Source organism: Cherax quadricarinatus, chromosome 13 (assembly GCF_038502225.1).
Source record: "Cherax quadricarinatus isolate ZL_2023a chromosome 13, ASM3850222v1, whole genome shotgun sequence".
Classification (NCBI taxonomy): domain Eukaryota; kingdom Metazoa; phylum Arthropoda; class Malacostraca; order Decapoda; family Parastacidae; genus Cherax; species Cherax quadricarinatus.
This window is the reverse complement of record NC_091304.1, coordinates 4,329,560-4,339,559: the sequence shown is the minus strand read 5'-3', so window position 1 is coordinate 4,339,559 and position 10,000 is coordinate 4,329,560. Positions and strand designations below refer to the sequence as shown.

Below are 10,000 nucleotides of genomic sequence, written 5' to 3'. Positions count from 1 at the left end.
GTGTTGCTTCACTAATGCAATCTTTCTCGCCTGCCTCACTAAAGCAGACTGTCTCGCCTCACAAACTGTATAAATCGTGAATTTAGTGACTTGCCTGGGAGTGCCAGCGAGATAGCCTCAACCTTCGTGTGGACACCCGTGAGCGCAACTGAGCTTCACTGCTCGAATGTGCATATAGTGACTCCAGGCAACCAGTACATGACCCCTCAATATGTTACATAGATGTGGCCAAGAGTATAATGACTGCTATACATGATGCAGAGAATTTATGGCATGAATAAGAGGTATATCTTTGTTCAAGTGTTCAACTTAGGCTAGGATTATATGTCACCTGTAAGTATGCTAGTCTTGTTTAGGCCGGAGTGTTAGGTGCACTGAGGTGCCAGGAATGTAATGGTAGGGGCGGGAGTCAGGCCCCTTGCCGCTATCCCGCCGTGTTTATGTATCTAGAAGGATATAACCACTTTTTCAAACTCTTATACTGCTGTGAGCTTACGACACAGAAAAGACGAAACCTTAAACAGTAACCATTCCGAACTCAATACATTTGATTAAAGTGTAACCAAGAAAGGCAGAACGAACTGGGTTAACTGAGAGCGTCGGCTGGTTTTGTTTGTTGTAGGTATCACTTACTGCGTCTTGTGCTCACGACACAGGAGCAATCTGGGAATATGGTTAATAATGGAGATAATTTGTAGAAATATATCATGGATAGGAAAACAAAGCATCTAGTGTTTGGTGCAGTTAGACAGTGCATGAGTACTTCAAACATATTACCCGCAATAATGCTATACCTAAATGCAGCATTACTCTCCTGTCTACAGGAGTTCTAGGGTGCATTACTGGTACAAGTGTGATGTTGCTGGCCTGCAGTGCTGCAATACTGGTCTATTGTGCTGGCCTGCAGTGCTATTATGCTGGCCTGCAGTGCTGTTATGCTGATCTGCAGTGCTGTTATGCTGGCCTGCAGTACTGTTAGGGAATCGTGGAGTGTCGCTAATTTCTCGCAGTAATTACTAAGGCTCTTTCTGCAGCGTCTTGCATCCATTAGTGTGAGAAATACTGCAAGACATCATGGCTGGTCAATTTTATCTGCAGAGTCCTGTTGACCTGTACCGTAATTTCTTTGTCGTCACTTTCAGCTTGTTTTAAACATGCTCAAGGAAAATGCTAACAAGTGTGCTCCAACATGTTTGTGATGCATTTGAGACGTGTTTTAGACTCTCCGTATTTAAAACATGTTTTTTACGCATTTTTGGCTTAAATTTCAGTCTTTACGCCTTTGGAACATGTTTGTGACACATATATGACCTGTGGTCAGAGTCGACACGTTAGAAACATGTTTGTGACGCACCTGCAACCCCTGTATCATATAGCGTTTGTAACACGTTTTCAAAGCGTTTGTGACCCGTGTTATATACTCATCGCACTTGGAACACGTTTTTTGACGTGTTTACAGTCTGTCCAGGACTTGCGGTAGGGGCTCAGGCAAGGTCAACAGGGTTTGTCTAATCATTACATACCCTTTTCTAAGGTACAACTCACACAGTATAAGCTAGACAGCCATTCATAGTCTAGTGTTGGCAGACGAGAGGCACACAGGTCGCGGGGATCATAAATCAGGCAGTGGAAATGCGAGTGTTGTCAAAATGATTCCTCCAACAGATGCAAGGTGGGGGGGAAATATTAACCCGTAGAAAATGGGAGGCAAACCACGGAACGGGTGAAGCCACGGCGAGTGAGACTTAAAACTCCAGGCCAGTGTGTAACCTCACCCGTTCCGCGGTTTGTTTGCAATCGTGTTATTACGAATTCGTGAGTCATAATGAGAGGTAATTATATTTGATTCTGTGTTGTCATAGAAGATATCTGATGGGGCAGTATGTGGAAATATTAATGGGATAGCAGCTTTTACCTCCTTAAAACGATAAGCGATGTTAAAAACACGTTGCCGGATAAGCGATATTAATAACATGCCAGGGCATTGTTTTTCAGTGTGTCGAATTTAACTGTCTGCTTTCTGTTAGTCAAAAAAAAAAAATTCTCGTTAAGACATTTTTTTCATTTGTTTGGAGTGTTACAATTAGTTAAATTTGGCTATCATTAACCTGATATATGTGAAATTTCAGCTGAATCCGGTCAAGAATTCAAGCGTCAAAAAAACGATTTTTCGAAGCCAGTTTTTGATGCTCTGTTGATATGAAAGGTGAGCCATTTTTTTGTGTGGAAATTCTTTCTTTTCGAAATATATTCTTCTTTGTTCCCCCCAACAATCTGGATGCTCCCACAAGTAAGATCTTTAAATTAGGGAAAAAAAATTTAGGGCTAAAATCATAAACACAAAAATCTCTCCCAAAGACTTATTATTATTATTATTATTATTATTATTATTATTATTATTATTATCAAAAATCTAAATAAACTAACTTTACTCAATCATTTTACTCTGGTACTGAGAAGGATAAGACACGATCGATCTCCTTAAGGAAGTTATACAAGATAATGAATCTGACACTTACGCAACAATTGGGTATCTTTGTTATGGAAAAGTTTCGCCAACCAATGGCCTCCTCAGTCCAATATAGAGTTGAATGGCTGAAGGCCAGAAGGAGTTTGAGGTAATCAGTCCTTCTGCCAAGAATCGATGTGATCAGTCCATTAATTTTTGATAAAACTGATAGACTGATCACATCGACTGTGGGACTGATTACCCCAAACTCCTTCTGATCTTCAGTCATTCTTCTCTGTACTGGACTGAGGAAGCCATGGGCTGGCGAAACGTTTCCACAATCGATACCCAAGTGTTGTGCATATGTCAAATTCACCACCCCGTCGGTTCTCTGAACCATTTTATGTACATACAAGATGGTCTTGGGGGTCGGGACTGCGCTACATGAAGAGGCATCTTACCTTGAGTTTTCAGTACTGGTCTGCTATTGCCAGCTCACATTTTTTTTTTAATATCCTTATTATGTACCCCATTCCCATCCTGTGGGTGATAGTCAAAGGATTACAGAGGTATATAATGGGTCCAGGGACTGGGCCGCAGAATTTTGTTAGGAGCGCAAGTTACAAAGGTAATGAACTATTTACATGTTTATATCTGGTCACAATGGTAATGAGTTATTTATGCAAACATTAATTAGGTCACAGTACCCTCGATATTATTAGTACGGACGCCAGTGTGAGGATAAACGATACTTACCAAATGTAGTCTTAGGGTCGTAGCCCACGAGCTCAGAACCCCAATGCTGTCGTTACCAGATCAAACAAAAATCAAAATTCGAAACGGAAAATTAGCATGAAAACCAACCTTGGAAAAAAAACTAATCATCATAAAAAAAAACTTTCAGGATGTTAGCATGTAGAGTAGATGAGGGGAGAGGTTGCCGGAATCTGAGGAACTTAAACTAGTGTTTATGGAGAAATCAGCTTATCATGAGTGTCGGCAGAGGGAACACGCTGTTGGCAGGGAGAACACGCTGCTGGCAGGGAGAACACGCTGCTGGCAGGGAGAACACGCTGTTGGCAGGGAGAATACATTGTTGGCAGGGAGAACACGCTTCTGGCAGGGAGAATACATTGTTGGCAAGGAGAACACGCTGCTGGCAGGGAAAATACATTGTTGGCAGGGAGAACACGCTGCTGGCAGAGAGAATACATTGTTGGCAGGGAGAACACATTGTTGGCAGGGAGAACACGTTGCTGGCAGGGAGAACACACTGCTGGCAGGGAGAACACACTGCTGGCAGGGAGAACACACTGCTGGCAGGGAGAACACACTTCTGGCATGGAGAACACACTACTGGCAGGGAAAACACACTGCTGGCTTGATATAGTCATCATTTACAAACTTGTTCCCATGATCAAGTTAATCAAACTTGACTTAAACTTAAGAGAAAATGGCTAGTACGCCTTGCAAACAATAGGGGCGACATATTCAACGTACTTAAACGCACGCTCTGTAATGTACTGAAAGTCATACACTTTCTTACAAGGACGGGATCCAACCTTGGTTTTGAAGCTATATCAGAAATTTGCGAGCTTAATTTGTTGAGGCAGAACAACGTTAAGTGTTATTAACCATACTTTGTTGTACTAGATTATACAGCGCGATGTTCTTTAGCACAATTAGCTACATAATTATTCTAACTATTTTGACATATCAGCAGTGCCATGGTATTAGTTCGTCCTGTGAGAGTTGCCGTTAATAAATCTTGATACTCACAATAACATAACGTGTAAATAATATAGTTCCTCATGGTGAAAATTTTGAACATTTTCTCTAGTGTAAAAAAAAATAACTTAAGTTCATGGTATGAAAGGACCCCCTCTATCCTCTTGTATTTGAAACATCTCATGTCACAACATCTGAATATCTTCAGATGTTGTGCCAGGCTCATAACACGACACATTAACAGAGGTGAGCTGGAGACAGTTCATTCCAGCTCCCCGATAACACTTGTTAATTTCCGGTTGGATCACCGATGAGCCGCTTATCGATTTTAGCAAATATTTGATAATCAATTAATCTTTAGATAATGCAAAATGAACGGGGGTTGTATGATGGAAACACAACGAACAACAAGAGTGAAATAACTATAAGGTAATCTGAAAGAGAATATAAAAGTGAATTAGCCTAATGTTGATATTTGAACATGTAGAAAACCCCCTACAGCGAAATGTGTAAACAATGAAGGGATACTCCAGGAGAGGAGTGGAAGTATCTGATCCGATGCAAAGGCTCACCAGGTCTCAAATCAATGTCTCTTATTACATCCATGAGCCAGTGGTTCCTTAGCGTCATTGACACTTACGGATTTACGCTGGTGTCTGACCGTTAACTTTAATTAGCTTTGGGTGGCAAGAAACTGTCAGTACACCCCTACATAAATATCGTTTAAATTCCCAAGCGTCTCAACATCCTCTCATTTTTTTTACCCTTTCGTTAACTGTCAGAGCACAAACCACAAACTGGAAAAAATAACACCATTAATTTCTCACTCAAGGAAAAACAATTCGCAGTTATGTGCCCCCTAGTTGTCTTTCTTGATAGGCGCGCACATCATGTTACTGATATATATATATATATATATATATATATATATATATATATATATATATATATATATATATATATATATATATATATATAAATCAGGTAGTGTCGCAACTCCAAGACTTAGGTCAGACTAACAAGTTTTCCTGAATCCCTTCATAATTACCAGGAACACACTCCAACAACACGTCAGCTCACATGGACCACACTCACCTCTATTCATACCACTTACTTTCACATTTTTTACCTTTCAAAATCTTACACACACACACACACACACACACACACACACACACACACACACTTCCTATTATGTCCCAGCAGCATAGAAATTCCCCTCCTTACTCTCTAAAATTTAGGAAAAAACTTTAAATGTATTATTGTTTAATAGCGTGAATTTCAATTTGAAAATTTCCTCCCCCTTTTTAAAAAATTTGCTACTTTCACTCTAATATAAAACTTCAGTGAGACAAGAGTGAGCGGAGGCGCAAATATTGTAATAGTTGAGACTGTCTGAGTGCGACTTTCTTAACATGTATGACGGGATTCTGAGGAACCTGATAGATGGAATGTTCTGGAGGTGAGAAGTACTGTACCTGCACCTGAGAGGTCAGGCGGGAAGTTTGTGGATCACTGGGTCGTCGTCTCACCATTTTTGAAGACGTTCCTTAACGCTTCTTTTTGATTATAATAATAATAATAATGAAGAAGACGTTTACAAAGCAAGTGATGGCGAATGTGTTTCTTCTTAGGGTCACTTTGCCATTCTGGAAAACAGCAGGGAATGTATACAACTCTTGTTGCATAACATTGACTTCCCAAGACACTTTTTTTGTTCGAACCTGTGTTAAAAAAAAATCACATTTAACAATTTCTTTTATTATGTAGTTCACCTTAACTTCTTACGAGTTTTCTCGTACGTGATAGTCAGTTTTTTTTTCATTATCATTAATTTTTCATGTCAACAGCTGGGAAGTTAACTGCATGGATGTATCCCCCTTACAGCCTGACAAAGCCGACCAAAACTGACAGATAAATAAACTCAGATTCCAAACATGCGCATCCCAGACTTTAATAGTTGTGCATCTCTTGCTGGGTTCTACTACACCATAAAAATAGTTATATTGACGTCTGTCCTGGCTATTGACATCTGTCTTGGCTATTGTCGTCTGTCTTGGCTATATAACTAACATCTGTCCTGGCTATTGACGTCTGTCCTGGCAATTGACGTCTGTCCTGGCTATTGACGTCTGTCCTGACAATTGACGTCTGTCCTGGCTATTGACGTCTGTCCTGGCAATTGACGTCTGTCCTGGCTGTAACATGATCAAGGTGCCAACACAATGATACAGTAATTAAAACACTCTAGTAACTTTAGCAGATTAAACTAATACCTCTGGATATATTTCTAGTCGTAAGATAGCTTTAAAAATTATTAATCGTTTTATAGCTTTTTTTTTTTAATAACGCAGTCGATTCCCCAAAATTCACTAGGGCTACGTCCCTGTGCTTCTTGCGAATCTAGAACGAAACATCATAATAATCTAAATAAGGAAAATCAAATTTTCATTATTTTCGTGTTTCTGAAATCCTTTTCATTTTTAAATGTACTTAAAATCTGGTTAACAGTGACATATATAAAACCATATGGAAAAGTATTAGCCACATCTTTAATCAAATTATATGAGTAGTTTTAAAATTTTAGAGCGAGCATCAATCCTCCACCACCACCTTCCCTGAAAATAGCCTCGAATAATAGAATTGATGCGCAAGTTGCCCATCTGGAAAAAAAATGTTGAATAACTGAATTCTGAGAATTAGAAAACTCGCAAATTTGGGGAGTCGACTGTGTGTGTGTGTGTGTGTATGTGTATGTGTGTATGTGTGTGTATGTGTGTATGTGTGTATGTGTATGTGTGTGTGTGTGTGTGTGTGTGTGTGTGTGTGTGTGTGTGTGTGTGGACGCATCGTCTAGTCAGAGGAGAAGCTTGTATCTTGCATATTATTATACTTCTAAGAAGCACTAAACCCGTGCAGGTCATTCAGCACAAGGCGTGTTGGAGGCTCTGATCACATGACACTACCAACCATGTTTACACTCTCAAGCCGAGTCACTTTATCACACTTCAAACATCTAAGCCGAGTCTCACCATCCACCTCACTTTCCGGCGTTGTCCCGCATGTGTAGCGCTGTGTTTCGCCGAAATAAATGTTCAAACTGTGACGCGCCATGGAGGAAAATTCCAGAGAGATTTAGAAATACAATTTTTTTTTTCGTGTCGTAAAATCATAGGCTTGCCGCTTGTGTAGATATGACAGTCAGAAATCGTAAACTCCGATGACCCTTGGGTAGTAGTGACCTCACACTGTGTTTATTGTGTTCTCAATGACAAAGATAGCCTTACTCTTGTACTCAAAAGCCTATTGAAGATTATTGTAAGCCATATCCACTATAGTTACGGACTTTGTTGACTTGTCGGGGAGGTTCGGGTGTTGAGATGGACGGAGTTGCTCCCAGTTGTGTTGTGCAAGTCTCTCTCTGCCGTCTTGAGGGCTGCAGTTATGGTTATTGCACGGACTAGCTGAAAACACAAAAATCGAACCTTTATAGCTGCAAAGTAATAAGGTCTTAGTAACATCAACGACTTGCCATAGATAACTGTTAAGTGACGGCCTCGCCCCTGACCCCTTCAAGTCACGAGAAGACTGACGTGAGTGACCGAGATTTTTAATTCCTAGACCTACCAAAACGAGATTTATATCCCTCCCTTTCCCCCTCCCCCCCTTCCCTAGGTGTAAATGTGAGAATGACCTGTATGTACACTACTCATAAGGCTTAAAATGGATGTTCGTGTCTCCTGCAATGTCACTTTCCTCGTCCTAGGAATTTCATACCTGAATTTTCATCTTCGTATGACTCATTTTTAACAGCATCTTTTACTCATTTTTACAAGATAATTTATTTTAACTTCCAGAGAAAAGCTTAGCCTAGTGTTTTTTACACGATGCTCCCTACCTCACGTCTTCCTTTAAGCATAGTTATTATTATTATTATTATTATTATTATTATTATTATTATTATTATTATTATTCGTGTCTCATCAATTATTATTATTATTTGTGCCTCATCTATTATTATTATTATTATTATTATTATTATTATTATTATTATTATTATTATTATTCGTGTCTCATCAATTACCTCTCTCATTAAGCCTACAATTTCTACCACTTTCCAGTGGTCAAATTTCATCAATATTTCGTCCCATCCTTCCTTCAGTTTTTTTTTTTTTTTTTAAATATTTATGAAATTCTTCATTGTATATTTCGTTATTTCTATCTTCTGTGACTCTTGTCTGTACTCTTGTCCCATCCTGCTATTTCAGAGTCGGGCCAGGAGCTATATCTTGCCTTCGATGTGGCCACTAGTGTTATACTCATAGAAAAGCGCTAAACCTGTAGAGGTCTTACAGCGCTTACGAACGAGAGATATTCAGGTTTGAGCCAAGGAAGGGGAGGCTGGCCCCAATTCCCTGGATCAAGAGCTCTTCAGACTCAAGGCATGACCCTTCACAGCAAGGGTCAAGGGCCGTGACCTTATTCCTCATTCAACATTTTCCTTATTTCCTGCCTTTTTCTGTAAGCTCATTGATTTTTTGGTTATTCCCCTGCACTGTTAAGTCTAATAACAATAAACTGATGCTGTTATCTGTCTCACAGACTTTCATATGTGATACTTGTTACGTGTAAACAAATATATTAATTTATTGCCCGAACTCACAAATTACTTAATAATTTATTTATAAGGCGAGAGACACGCCCCAACCAGGGAAACAAAAACTAGAATTCAAATGAAATAATTTCTCTTGGGGTGATTTTTGTCTCGATAAATAATAAGCTGAAGATTTTGTGGTCAGGGCACAACGTCGTTTTTTTTTTTTTTTTTTGGTAATGCTCCCTAAATGTTGTCGAAGTTATATTTGGAATGAGTATGTGGGGAAAAAAAAAACTTTCTTTTTGCCTATCATTTTTTTTCCTGTTCACTGTGAGTAATGATGATAACACTGGATATGTGTGTGTAAATCAAACATGTGTTGATCTCAAGGCCTGGGTCCCAACGACAGGGTCACAGATGGTCACTGTGGGATCTGGTCACAACTATTACAAACTGTACAGTCGATAGTGCTGTAAGGATGTGAGATAAAATATCTTTACACTAATACAAAACAGTGTATGATTTATCCTTTGTGTGAGCTGAATATTGTAAAATATACAAGTTATTTCTAGAAGACAAAATAAATAAAAAAATAAATAAATAAATAAATAATATATATATATATATATATATATATATATATATATATATATATATATATATATATATATATATATATATATATATATATATATATATATATATATATATATATGTCGTGCCGAATAGGCAGAACTTGCGATCTTGGCTTAAATAGCAACGCTCATCTTACCATATAGGACAAGTGAAAATTTGTGTATGCAATAATTTCGCCAAAATCATTCTGAGCCTAACGAAAAAAAATATATTTCACTGTGTTTGTTTAGTAGTAAATTATTGTAAACAAATCTAAAATATATTTAGTTGGGTTAGGGTAAAATAAATTGTTCATGTTATAATAAGGTTAGGTAAATTTTCTAAGATTCTTTTGGTGCAAAATTATAAATTTTTACATTAACATTAATGAAAAAAATGTATCTTTAAACGTATAAGAAAAATTTTTAGAAAGAACTTAATTTTAAATGAGTTCTTGCTAATTGACCAGTTTTACATATTCGGCACGACATATATATATATATATATATATATATATATATATATATATATATATATATATATATATATATATATATATATATATATATATATATATATATATATATATATATATATATAACTTTATCATG

At 37.9% G+C, this 10,000-nt stretch overlaps 1 protein-coding gene across 1 annotated transcript in view; it reads left to right on the top strand.

The window, feature by feature from the left end:
* LOC128688678 (transmembrane protein 132C dtn) overlaps nt 1-978 on the top strand; it is a 42,473-nt gene extending 41,495 nt beyond the window's left edge. Inside the window, exon 8 of the mRNA XM_070084405.1 lies at nt 1-978. This exon is cut by the window's left edge and continues 1,367 nt beyond it. The gene's annotated coding sequence lies outside the window, so the exon portion shown is untranslated.
* The last annotated feature ends 9,022 nt before the right edge of the window (nt 979-10,000 follow it).